The 14332-nt window shown below is 38.7% G+C and overlaps 1 protein-coding gene across 4 annotated transcripts in view; it reads left to right on the top strand.

Moving 5' to 3' along the window:
- Window positions 1-14332, top strand: part of KLHL28 (kelch like family member 28) — a 33557-nt gene that overhangs the window by 7081 nt on the left and 12144 nt on the right. The window lies entirely within an intron of this gene.

Below are 14332 nucleotides of genomic sequence, written 5' to 3'. Positions count from 1 at the left end.
AAAAATGGAATATGTTCAAAGATGTGTAGCTTTATCTCTATCCCCTCCACTCTGTTCTCTCCCTCCTCTGGTAGGTAACCTTTTTAAAAATATACCAAGTTATATTTCCTTAAAAAAAAAAAAAAAAGTGGGTATATATATTTGTAACCCCCCGTTTCTTAAATAAATACTGGCATACTGTACGCATATTTCTCTTCCATGCTTGGATCAGGAAGACCCTGCAGAGTAGTACATACAGAGATTCCTCATTCCCATTCACAGCTACATAGTATTCCATTGTGTGGATATGCCATGGGTTTCTTTCACCCACCCTTTTGTTCGTGGGCACTAGAGCTTAAAATTCTTGGTTTGTTGTCTTTTGGTCTCTCAAATACTAAAGTAAAAAGCATAAGGTATTATTCTTTTGCTTTTACAAATAGACCTGTAATTATTAGCCTTATGCATTTGTCTTTATATATTTTTTGCCAGTGTGTATTTTTTGATAATTTCTTAGAAGTAGAATTGTTAGATTAATGAGTAAATGCAAATGTAATTTTGCTAAAATTTCCAGATCTATTTCCAGAGGTCTCATTCAGTGTTCTCACGGGGATGGATGAATGTGCCTGTTTCTCATAGCCTCACCAAAAGTATATTGTCAGGAAAGCATTGTTATTAATAACTCCATATAGTTGTTTTTTGGTGTGTTTTTTTTGTGGCATTTTCTTTTAATTTTGCGACCCCATGGACTATACAGTCCATGGAATCCTCCAGGCCAGAATACTGGAGTGGGTAGCCTTTCCCTTCTCCAGGGGATCTTCCAAACCCAGGGGTCAAACCCAGGTCTCCTGCATTGCAGGCAGATTCTTTACTAGCTGAGCCACAAAGAGAGCCTTTAATTAAGTACAAAGACTTTTCCAGTCACGTCATATGGAGATCATTTTATCCATTCTCTGTTTGGCTGCCAGTCTTTTGTCTCTCTCCTCAGCAGTGGTAAAGCAAATACCCTTTCCTCGGGAAAGAGAGATCCATGGTTTGTTGCCTTTGCCAATAATGAAAATGTTTGAGAGCCGAGTGGCAAAGTTGTTGCCGTTGGGGTCTTCCACATGAACTACATCTAAAGAACCTGGATGTCTCTTCCGGTTGGTAATCACACCAATTCTTTTCAGTTTAGCACTTCCAGTCACCATGCACAGGTTACTAGTGTCAAATTTGATGAAACCAGTAATCTTGTCTGTCTCCAAGGCAATTTGAATGGTGTCCTTCACTTTGATGAGGGGAATCAGGGTAAAGGATGGTACGAGCATATGGGTCTCCAGATGAAGGATTCCTTTTGTCCCCACAAAGATCTTTCTCACTTTGCACAACTTACACTTGGCCTCATCAGGTGTAATATGATGAAGAGCAAAGCGACCCTTCATGTCATAGATCAAACGAAAATTCTCTCCAGTCTAATAATGCTGATGACATCCATAAAATCAGCAGGGTAGGTTATTGGTGGGACTTTGCCATTGATCTAAATGAAATGCTGCTGCAAATCTTTACTTCATCTCCTGTTAGGGCATACTTAAGTCTAGGGAAATGATTAGGGGGAGACATTCCCTCAGCTTGTGGGGACCAGTAGATGGCCGAGGGGCAAACACACCAGTCAGCTTATCCAGCATCCAGTTTTTTGGAGCTGCTACAGGCTCCAGGTGCTTCTTGGGACCTCTAGCTGTGGTTGTGCTGGGCACAAAAAGAGGCCTCCATATAGTTTTAATTCATTTAATTACAAATGAAGTTGAACAATTTTTCGTATACTTAAGAACCACATATTTTTTAACCTCCTGTTCATTTCTTTAGACTATTTTTCTATACTGCTAGAGTATTTTAGGAATGTTTTATTTATTGATGTTGCATCTTTATATATATTATAAATATTTTTCTCAACCTTATTCACATGTTTTTCTTTGCTTCTGAATTTTTTAACTATTCAAAGTTTTTTAAGGTAATTAATCTGACCTGTCTTTTCACTTGTACCATAGTTAGGAAACTATTCTTCAATCTCAAGTTATAGAGAGATTCATACCATTTTATTCAAATACTTTTATATTTTCATTTTTTCCATTTATACCTCTGATCCGTTAGGAATTTATCTTGGTGTAGATATGTGGAAGTAAAGTGGCTCAGTCATGTCTGACTCTTTGCACCTCCATGGACTATAGCCTACCAGGCTCCTCCACCCATGGGGTTTTCCAGGCAAGAGTACTGGAGTGGGTTGCCATTTCCTTCTCTAGGGGATCTTCCCGACCCAGGGATCAAACCCGGGTGTAGGCAGACGCTTTACTCTCTGAGCCACAAGGGAACTCCCAGATATGTGGAAGGGATCTCATTTTATCTTTTTTTCTTGTGGCTATTCTGTTATCTCAACATGTTTACTTAAAAGTCACACTTTTCCTCACTGATTTTGAAATGCTGCCTTTATCATAAGCTAAATTTTCATATGTTAAATTATCTATTTCTGTACTTTCTATTCTTCTCCACTGATGTTTCTCCAAATCAAACATTCTTTTTAATCCACAACAGATTTTACAAACGAGAATGTTCAAGTTTAGAGTAAGCAATTTGCCTGAAGTCTGCAGCTACAAAGTAGTCAAATGTTGACTTGAACCCATTCATCTCTCTGGCCCTGAAATTTACACTTTGACTCAGCATTCTTTCCCGTTTTCCATGGTACTTACCTTTCATTGTGCACAAGGTTATTGATAAGATAAATGAAACTGTGTAAAGCTGGCAAAGGTCAGGTTTTGAAGATTCGGCATTCTTGCTTCCGTGAGCTATTTTTAGCCATTTATGGGTAAATAAGAACCAAGTATAGTCACAGTTGTAATTCATAGTTTTGAAGGAGGTACAGTTATAATTTGCAATAATTTTAAAGTAGTTACACTTGTGCTGGAAATATTTTAACTGATTTTAAAACAGTAACGTGCATAAGAATGCTAACACATTCTTGAAACACAGATTGCTGCTCCTCCTCCTCTGTAGTTTCTGAATCCTGAGGTTAGGTGTGTGCTTGGGCTCAAGAATTTTCATTTTAGCAGATCCTAGGTGATACTGATGCTGCTAGTGCAAGGATCATATTTTGGGAACCATTGTTTTAAAGCTTTCTCTTTTTAGAGTTCGGTGAATTTCTTTAAAGTCAAATTTCTTGAGTAAGAGAAGTCAAATTTAAAGTGTTAAAAATGATGTGTTATGACAAATCTTCAATGTAATTCATTTTAAGTTCCCTGTATTTACTTGCCTGTTTAAAGTTCATAGTTCAAATCATTTTGGTTATAAGAATATAATCTCTTAAACTTTATTCTCAGTAGTTCTGAAAGGGAGTGGACATCGTGTCATTTGTATCCAGTCCAATGATAGAAATTTGTGTGGGTAGTTTCTTTAAGGAACTGCTACAAAGCCATCTCCCGCATGCCTCTCTGTCTCCCCTGGAAATCTGTCATGATTCTGTTTCTCTTTACCTTCCTAGAGTGATGGGGCTTCCCTGGTAGCTCAGACAGTAAAGAATCTTCCTGCAATGCAGGAGACCTGAGTTCAGTTCCTGGGCTGGAAAGATCCTCTGGAGAAGGAAATGGCAACCGACTCCAATATTCTTGCCTGGAGAATTCCATGGACAGAGAAACCTGGCGGGCTTCAGTCCGTGGGGTTGCAGAGTCAGACACAGCTAAGCAACTGACACACACAAGTGTGATGAGGTATGGGACTTTCACATAGTAGAGCTGTGGGATGCAAAAGTGCTGCTGCCATCCAGCCTCCTTTGTATGCATTTTCCTTTTTGATGTGTGGGGCAGGGATCCAGGGAGCTTAGTCTTCTATTGTCTGTGAGTAATGAATAAACTGTCTAAATATAAAAGTGGCTTACTGTATCTTTTCTGGTCAGATTAGTCAGGCTTTGGCCTTGACCTGTTTGTATTTGTTCATTTGACAGTAAGTCAGCTTCGTTCGTTTTTTGGTGAGCATGGAAGGGAGTCACATGGTTTTAGCTGGCCAAAACTGAATATTCGTAAGGAAGATAATAAGTAGTACGTAACAGTTGTCAGGTACTTACTGGGTACCATTTTGTGTGTGCTTTACAGATGAGGAAACTGAGACTTTAAGATCACTTTTCTAAGGTCACATCGCTATCAGTATTGTAACCCAAGGAGCCTGATTTCCAGAGCCCAGTTTCTTAAAATCGTACCGTCATGCATATTTGGATATGTGTCATATTTACCCAGGGACAGCGGAGCCTGGTGGGCTGCCGTCTATGGGGTCGCACAGAGTCGGACACGACTGAAGCAACCTCGCAGCAGCAGCAGCATATTTACCCAAACATTTGTGTTTTTGTGTGTTGCATGTGTACATATATGTGTTTATTTACAAATCAGTATTGTGTTAAACTTTCATATCATGTTAATGGTAATTTGCCAGTCTTCAATTGCATATACAAAAATCAGTTTAATTTTTGATCTATTACTATACGATTTCTTCCTACACTAAAAATGGCTCTAACCAATAACTCCTTAACTTGTTTTGAGAATCAACAATTCTTTAATACTTTATGTAGTCCAAGATGTCTGTGGTACAAAGTAGATTTCTTACCCAGTAGTAAGAGATTGTACAATGTAAAAAGCAGAGTACCTCTTAAGCAGACAATGTAAAAAAAAAAAAAAAAATCACTAGTAATGGCTTAATAATGAATAAAATAATATTTATCACAAACTTACTAAATGATAGACACTATTCTAAGCCCTTCATATGTATAAACACATTTAATCCTCAAAACAATTCTATATTATTGTTATTGAGTAACTTTCACCCTTTGGTTTTTTCACACAGCTCTCAGATTTCCTTTTTTTGTTAAAGGACTCCATACTCATAATACATGTCTGGAAGTTCTTCTCTTCATCAGCTGTTTTACTTTGCTTAGATCCCTTTTAAAGGATGGTACCCCAAATCTGTATTCCAGATATGGTCTGACATTTGCAGAGCCAAGTGGAATGTTTCCTCTCTAGTTCTATGTATTATAGTTCTATCAATGCACATTAAACCTCCCTAAGATTCACATCCAACAGGTGAGTCTTTTCTCTCTTACTCTATACTTGTATAGTTGTTCTGGAATCCACTATAGAATCTCAACATTTATCCCTCTTAAATTTCTTCTTGTTAGATGTCAGGTCTTTTTGATACCTGTTTTACTGGCTGATGTATTTGTTGTCCTCTGCAGCTTCGTATCATCTGCAGAGCTGAAGGGCCTGCCCCAGTATCTTCATCTTGGCCTTATACCGTACCAGCAGACACCTCCCTCCAGGTAGACCTCATCCCATTAAGTAGTATTCTGTAGTGTGGTTATCCAACCACATGCTAATGTAGCTAACTGAGCTAGCTTATTATACTTTTGGTTTTGTTCTCAAAATCATGTCGTTAAATATCTTGGATTTTTCTGATCTGGAAGTCTTCTAAATACATTAAAAAGAAACCCCAAGATTCATCTGTGACATATCTTCTTGTTAGTTCATCCATCCCAGTGTTAGAAATCACTACATCATCTTCTCAGTATTGATAAATCAGATCTTTAATAATTTGTTTTATAATGTTATCTAAAATTAACATTATCCTTTCCAAGATGTTAGTAGAAATTACTGTCTTATTTTTTAAAATAGTCTTTAGTCTTGTGGCACTGGCAGTGATTCAGGGGTCTCATTCAGAGGTTCTTTTAAATATCGTAGGACACAATTATTTGGTCTGGGAGAGGTATGAACTTATAAAGTAGCTAGATCTCCTTTTTTTCTCGCTTAATTTGCTTTTTAAAAGATTTAATTTTTTAGAACAGTTTTAGGTTCACAGCAAAATTGAGGAACGTACAGAGGTTTCCCATTTATACCCTTCACCAGCACGTGCATACCTTCCCCCATTATCCATGTCCCCCACTGTAGTGGTGCATTTGTTTCAATCGATGAACTTATACTGGCACATTATCCCCCAAAGTCCATAATTTACCTGAGGGTTCATTCTCGGTGTTGTATATTCTGTGGGTTGGGACAGGTGTATAATGATACATATCTACCATTATAGTGTTATATAGAGTAATTTCACTGCCCTAAAGGTCCTAGGTGCTTTGCCTATTCATCTTCCCTCCCCAAAACCCCTAGCAACCATTGATATTTTTGCTGTCTTTATAGTTTTGCCTTTTCCAGAATATCATATAATTGGGCTCTTGCAGTGTATAGCATTGTCAGGTTCGCTTCTTTTCCTTGATAAGACATTTTCTCTACGTCTTTCAGAAGCTTGACAGCCCATTTCTTTTAGCACTGAATAATATTCCGTGGTCTTGGTGTAGCATAGTTTAATAGTTACCCATTCACCTACTGAAGGACACCTCGGTTGCTTCCAAGTATTGGCACTTCAAAATAAAGTGGCTATAAACATCCATGTGCAAGTTTTTGTGTGGGCATAAATTTTCAGTTCATTAGGGTAAATACTGAGGAAGGCGAATGCAGGATTGTATGGTAAGAGTATGTTTCGTTTTATAAGAAAGAAAAGAAAGTGAAGTCGCTTAGTTGTGTCCGGCTCTTCGCAAACCCATGGGCTGTAGCCTACCAGGCTCTTCCATCCGTGTGATTTTCCAGGCAAGAATACTGGAGTGGGTTGCCATTTCCTTCTCCAGAAGATCTTCCCAACCCAGGGATTGAACCCTGGTCTCCCGCATTGTAGGCAGACGCTGTACCATCTAAGCCACCAGGGAAGTCACTTATAAAACTAGACAGGTTAGTTATATAAGAAGCTATCAAAGTGTCTTCCAGAGTTGCTGTACAATTTTGAATTCCCCCTAGCCATGAATGAAAGTTCCTTTTGCCCCATATTGTCCCTCACATTGGCTGTTCTCAGTGTTCTGGGTTTTAACCATTCTAATAACTGTGAGTGAGGTAGTATTTCATTGTTGTCTTAATATGTAATTTCCTGATGACCAGTGACAACGTTTCATCTGCTTACTTACCATCTGTATCTTTTCTGGTGAGGTGTCTGTTAAGGTCTTTCTTTAATCCATTTCTTAATCAGGTTGTTAATTTTCTTATTGTTTAATTTTAAAAGTTCTTTGTTTAATTGAATAATAGTTCTTTATCAGTTGGGGTTTTCTACAGATATTTCCTCCCAGTGTGTTGCTTGTCTTCTCATTCTCTTGACAATGTTTTTCCCAAAGTAGAAGTTTTTGTGGGTTTTTTGTGTGTAAGTGAATGTATGTGTGTTTGTTTTGTTTTTAATAGGGATGTCCAACTTACCGTTCTTTCTTGTATGGATTGTGCCTTGGTGTCATATCTAAAAATAATCATTGCCATACCCAAGGTCATCTAGAATTTACTCTTGTGTTATCTTCTAAGTGTTTTATAGTTTTGCGTTTTACATTTAGGTCTGTGATCCATTTTGAGTTAATTTTTCTGAAGGATATAAGGAAGGTCTGTGTGCAGTCTCATTTTTTTATTTGTGGATATCCATTCCACCTGCATTTGTTGAAAAGCTCCATTGTATTGCCTTTCTTGCTGTGTTAAAGATCAGCTAACTGTGTATATGGGTCTGTTTCTAGACTCTTTGCCCTGCTCCACTGGTCTATTTGTCTCTGCTTTCACTGGTGCCATTCTGTCTTCATTACTAGAGCTTTATAATAATGCTTGAAATTGGGTAGTATCAGTCATTTGACTTTATTCTTCTTTTTCAATATTGAGTTGGCTATTCTGGGTATTTTGTCTCTCTGTGAAAACTTTGGAATCAGTTTGCAACATCCACAAAATAACTTGCTAGAATTTTGATTGGGATTACATTGAATCTGTAGTGCAAGTCAGGAAGAATCGACATCTTGATAATGTTGAGAGTCTTATCCATGAACATGGAATATCTCTCCATTTATTTAGTTCTTTGCTTTCTTTTATTAGAATTTTATACCTTTTTCTCATATAGATCTTCTACATATTTGTTAGATTTATATATAAGTATTTCAATTTTTGGAGAAGGCAATGGCAACCCACTCCAGTACTCTTGCCTGGAAAATCCCATGGATGGAGGAGCCTGGTGGGCTGCAGTCCATGGGGTTGCTAAGAGTCGGATACGACTGAGCGACTTCACTTTCACTTTTCACTTTCATGCACTGGAGAAGGAAATGGCAACCCACTCCAGTGTTCTTGCTTGGAGAATCCCAGGGATGGGGGAGCCTGGTGGGCTGCCGTCTATGGGGTCACACAGAGTTGGACACAACTGAAGCGACTTAGCAGCAGCAGCAGCATTTCAATTTTAGGTGTTAATGTAAATGATAATATGTTTTAAATTTCAAATTTTACTTGTTCTTTGCTGCTTTATAGAAAAGTAATTGACTTTTGTATATTAACCTTATATCTTGCAAACTTGATGTAATTGCTTACTAGTTCCCGTGTTTGGGGGTTTTTTGTTTTGTTCTGGATTTTCTACATAGACAGTCATGTCATCTGCCAACAAAGATAGTTTTGTTTCTTTCTTTCCAATCCATATGCCTTTTATTTCCCTTTCCTGTCTCATTGTATTAAACAGGTGTCCTTTTTCATCCTCTTCTCTAATTTTCTGTATCATTCAGTTTCCTGTTTGTTGCTCACTTTTCATTCTGAATAACATCTCAGTGTTAAATCAGACAAATGAGAGTAGAGAGGGATATGTTTCACAAAACACCATTTTTAATTAATTGCATGTAAAGGAATTGAGTACCTAAATGTTTATAGACTTTCAGATGAAATTAATTTTGACCTAGCCTTTTGAAAATTCAAATTGGATAGAAGATGGGAGAGGAGAAAGTTTATAGACAAAATCTGGCAGATGGTAAGAAAATACTTATATAGAGCTGTTGTAATTACATGAGCTTTATTGGAGTGAAAGGTCATCATGGAAAGAATGAAACTAGTGAAAGTGAGGATCACGAGAAGAGAATGAGACAAGTGCTGTATTCACAGCACTTCAGGTTTCGTGGAACTTAAGTTGTTAGGTGCCCAATATACTACTGGAGATCTGTCGAGAAATAACTCCCAGAAAGAATGAAGGGACGGAACCAAAGCAAAAACAATACCCAGTTGTGGATGCGACTGGTGATAGAAGCAAGGTCCGATGCTGTAAAGAGCAATGTTGCATAGGAACCTGGAATGTTAGGTCCATGAATCAAGGCAAATTGGAAGTGGTCAAACGAGATGGCAAGAGTAAACGTCAACATTCTAGGAATCAGCAAACTAAAATGGACTGGAATGGGTGAATTTAACTCAGATGACCATTATATCTACTACTGTGGGCAGGATTCCCTTAGAAGAAACGGAGTAGCCGTCATGGTCAACAAAAGAGTCTGAAGTGCAGTACTTGGATGCAATCTCAAAAACGACAGAATGATCTCTGTTCATTTCCAAGGCAAACCATTCAATATCATGGTAATCCAAGCCTATGCCCCCACCAGTAATGCTGAAGAAGCTGAAGTTGAACGGTTCTATGAAGACCTACAAGACCTTGTAGAACTAACACCCAAAAAAGACGTCCTTTTCATTATAGGGGACTGGAATGCAAAAGTAGGAAGTCAAGAAACATTTGGGGTAACAGGCAAATTTGGCCTTGGAATATGGAATGAAGCAGGGCAAAGGCTAATAGTGTATTGCCAGGAGAACACACTGGTCATAGCAAACACCCTCTTCCAACAACACAAGGGAAGACTCTATTCATGGACATCACCAGATAGTCAACACTGAAATCAGATTGATTATATATTCTTTGCAGCCAAAGATGGACAAGCTCTATACAGTCAGCAAAAACAAGACCAGGAGCTGACTATGGCTCAGATCATGAACTCCTTATTGCCAAATTCAGACTAAAATTGAAGAAAGTAGGGAAAACCACTAGACCATTCAGGTATGACCTAAATCAAATCCCTTATGACTATATAGTGGAAGTGAGAAATAGAATTAAGGGACTAGATCTGATAGATAGAGTGCCTGATGAACTATGGACGGAGGTTCATGACATTGTACAGGAGACAGGGATCAACACCATCCCCATGGAAAAGAAATGCAGAAAAGCAAAATGACTGTCAGGGGAGGCCTTACAAATAGCTGTGAAAAGAAGAGGCGAAAAGCAAAGGAGAAAAGATAAGAATGCAGAGTTCCAAAGAATAGCAAGAAGAGATAAGAAAGCCTTCCTCAGCAATCAGTGCAAAGAAATAGAGAAAAACACAGAATGGGAAAGACTAGAGATCTCTTCAAGAAAATTAGAGATACCAAGGGAACATTTCTTGCAAAGATGAGCTCGATAAAGGACAGAAATGGTCTGGACCTAACAGAAGCAGAAGATATTAAGAAGAGGTGGCAAGAATACACAGAAGAACTGTACAAAAAAGATCTTCACGGCCAAGATAATCGTGATGGTGTGATCACTCACTTAGAGCCAGACATCCTGGAATGTGAAGTCAAGTGGGCCTTAGAAAGCATCACTACGAACAAAGCTAGTGGAGGTGATGGCATTCCAGTTGAGCTCTTTCAAATCCTGAAAGATGATACTGTGAAAGTGCTGCACTCAATATGCCAGCAAATTTGGAAAACTCAGCAGTAGCTACAGGACTGGAAAAGGTCAGTTTTCATTCCAATCCCAAAGAAAGGCAATGCCAAAGAATGCTCAAACTACCGCACAATTGCACTCATCTCACACAGTAGTAATGTAATGCTCAAAATTCTCCAAGCCAGGCTTCAGCAGTACGTGAACCAGGAACTTCCAGATGTTCAAGCTGGTTTTAGAAAAGGCAGAGGAACCAGAGATCAAATTGCCAACATCTGCTGGATCATGGAAAAAGCAAGAGAGTTCCAGAAAAACGTCTAGCAGAGGAACCAGAGGTCAAATTGCCAACATCCGCTGGATCATGGAAAAAGCAAGAGAGTTCCAGAAAAACATCGATTTCTGCTTTATTGACTATGCCAAAGCCTTTGACTGTGTGGATCACAGGAAACTGTGGAAAATTCTGAAAGAGATGGGAATACCAGACCACCTGACCTACCTCTTGAGAAATCTGTATGCAGGTCAGGAAGCAACAGTTAGAACTAGACATAGAACAACAGACTGGTTCCAAATAGGAAAAGGAGTGCGTCAAGGCTGTATATTGTCACCCTGCTTATTTAACTTATATGCAGAGTACATCATGAGAAACGCTGGGCTGGAAGAAGCACAAGCTGGAATCAAGATTGCTGGGAGAAATATTAATAACCTCAGATATGCAGATGACACAGCCCTTATGGCAGAAAGTGAAGAGGAGCTAAAAAGCCTCTTGGATGAAAGTGAAAGAGGAGAGTGAAAAGTTGGCTTAGAGCTCAGCATTCAGAAAATGAAGATCATGGCATCTGGTCCCATCACTTCATGGGAAATAGATGGGAAAACAGTGGAAGCAGTGTCAGACTTTGTTTTGGGGGGCTCCAAAATCACTGCAGATGGTGACTGCAGCCATGAAATTAAAAGACGCTTACTCCTTGGAAGGAAAGTTATGACCAACCTAGACAGCATATTCAAAAGCAGAGACATGACATTGCCAACAAAGGTCCATTTAGTCAAGGCTATGGTTTTTCCAGTGGTCATGTATGGATGTGAGAGTTGGACTGTGAAGAAAGCTGAGCACCGAAGAATTGATGCTTTTGAACTGTGGTGTTGGAGAAGACTCTTGAGAGTCCCTTGGACTGCAAGGAGATCCAGCCAGTCCATCCTAAAGAAGATTAGTCCTGGGTGTTCATTGGAAGGACTGATGCTGAATTATCTGAAACTCCAATACTTTGGCCACCTCATGCGAAGAGCTGACTCTTTGGAAAGGACCCTGATGCTCGAGGGATTAAGGGTGGGAGGAGAAGGGGACGACAGAGGATGAGACGTCTGGATGGCATCACTGACTCGATGGATGTGAGTCTGAGTGAACTCCGGGAGTTGGTGATGGACAGGGAGGCCTGGCATGCTGATTCGTGGGGTCACAAAGAGTGACTGAGCGACTGAACTGAACTGAACTGAAACTTTATAAAACCATTTTCATGTAACCTTCTTTGAAATATGGTTGTATTCTTGTTTTATGGATGACAGAAATAATACTTGGATTTAGAAATGTACCAATTCCATATAATAGTATATGACCCAGTTAGGACTAAAACTCATTATCTTGTATTTCCAAGGGCCCTGTTCTTCACTGATACTGTTAGGTTTCTGTTGCCTCACCATAGTATCCTATACTCATAATTCTTACAGTTTGTTGTGTTTTCATGTGCATTGTCTAATTTGATCCTGAAAAACTTTGTGAGGTGCGTATAGTTCAGGTATTATTAATATTGGGCTTCCCAGGTTATGCTAGTGGTAAAGAAACCTGCGTGCCTTTGCTAGGAGACTTAAGAGATGTGGGTTCAATCTCTGGGCCAGGAAGATCTCCTGGAGAAGAGCATGGCAACCCACTCAGTATTCTTGGGAATCCCATGGACAGAGGACCCTGGGGGGCTACAGTCCATAGGGTCTCAAAGAGTCGGATACGATTGAAGTGAGTTAGCATGCGTTCATGCATTATTAATATGATCTCACTTTGATAACAAAATTGAAGGTAAGCTAAAGTTAATGATGTGAAGTAGCCAGGACCACTTTCTTAATCCTTTTGTTTTTTGCGTGTGTCTACTCACCTTTCCTGTTGTTCATGTTTTTTTTTTTTAGTCTAGATAATTAACTAGTTTTTTTTTTTTTTTATTAAATGAAGGCTTAAAAAAGAAGTTAAATAAGTTTAAGAGGTCAGTACTATAGTAAGTAAAAAGAACAGATCCAGATCTGAACATATGCCTTCTGGTTGCTGTTTTCTTGAAATATTCTGTTCTGGAATAAAGTACCTACTGGAAAACCAACAAGTTTCTTGAGACTTGTCTGTACCCTGATTGAAAATTATTCTGTTAGATGTATATAGGATTATTTGGAGAGATCAGAAGTGGGCGTTGGTGATGTCAGTTATAATGTCATGTTAACAAAAATTTTTAACATATATAAAATTCAGATGAAACAAATGTGAAATGATGACATTCTTAGTGAAGATCAAAGTTTTAATATTTGAGTATTTTCACTTAAAAATACCCCAGGAATGAAGTGATAGATTCTCCCCGGCCTACCAACATTCATATTATTTACTAAGGTCCAGAATTTTGTAATTTATTTGATACTTTTAAAATAGGAACTAATCTGCTTTTTTAAGAATTATTATTATTATCCCTGAAACTTGTGTTTGAAGAGTGAATGAGATAGGAAAGAAACAGTTCATATTGTGTGGATGCCTTATGTTCCTTTCATCTATTCTAAACAGCTGCTATGAGCCATTCTGAAGTATTGGTGTATTAACTTCTTATGGCTGCTGTAGCAAATTACCACAAACTCAGTTGCTTAAAATAACAGAACTTGATTCTCTTACAGTCACAGAGGCCAAAAGTCTCAAATTAGTAAGGCTGGACTGAAATAAGGTGTTGGCAGGGCTGTGCGCCCTCTGGAGGTTCCAGGGGAGAATGCGTGCCTCACCTCTTCCAGCTTCTGGGGGCCGCCCGGGTTAATTGGTTTGTGACTGCATCCCTCCAATCTCTGCCGCTGTGGTCAGTTTACCTTCTTCTGTCTGTGTCAAATCTCCTTCTGCCTTCTTATGAAGTAAATGTGATTGTACTTAGATAATCCAGGATAATCTCACCATCTCAAAATCCTCAGCCACGCCTGTACAGTCTTTTTTTTTTTTTTTGCCATGTAAAGTACCATTCAAAGCTTCCAGGGATTAGTTTGGGGATGTCTTTTGCCAGAGCAGTTATTCAACATACCCCAATTCTTATTGCCTCTCACTTTTTCTTCATCTTTCCTGTCTCATCTGTTCTCTTCTCTTCTATTTTTATTCTTTTTCATCTTCCAGAAGCACAGGATGTTAAGTAGATGGAGTGGGTATGATCCAGACTTATCAGGATTTGAACTGATATGGTCTAGATCAGTAAGTGAGCCTTATTGCCCCTATAGAGTACCAGACTGTGTTTGCATTAATTTTTTGTCGTCATCGAATCAGTTGACAGTAGTGGAATCTTTATAAATTCAGCATGCTTTTTCTTTTTTTTTCCAGTTTTTTATTTTTTTAATTTTAAAATCTTTAATTCTTACATGCGTTCCCAAACATGAACCCCCCTCCCACCTCCCTCCCCATAACATCTCTCTGGGTCATCCCCATGCACCAGCCCCAAGCATGCTGTATCCTGCGTCAGACATAGACTGGCAATTCAAGCATGCTTTTTCAAAATAATTATTGAATCTTTGGGTAAAGTATGTGAGT

This window comes from Capra hircus, chromosome 21 (assembly GCF_001704415.2).
Source record: "Capra hircus breed San Clemente chromosome 21, ASM170441v1, whole genome shotgun sequence".
NCBI lineage: Eukaryota > Metazoa > Chordata > Mammalia > Artiodactyla > Bovidae > Capra > Capra hircus.
Note: the sequence above shows the minus strand (reverse complement) of the source record. Positions and strands in the feature narration are given on the sequence as shown.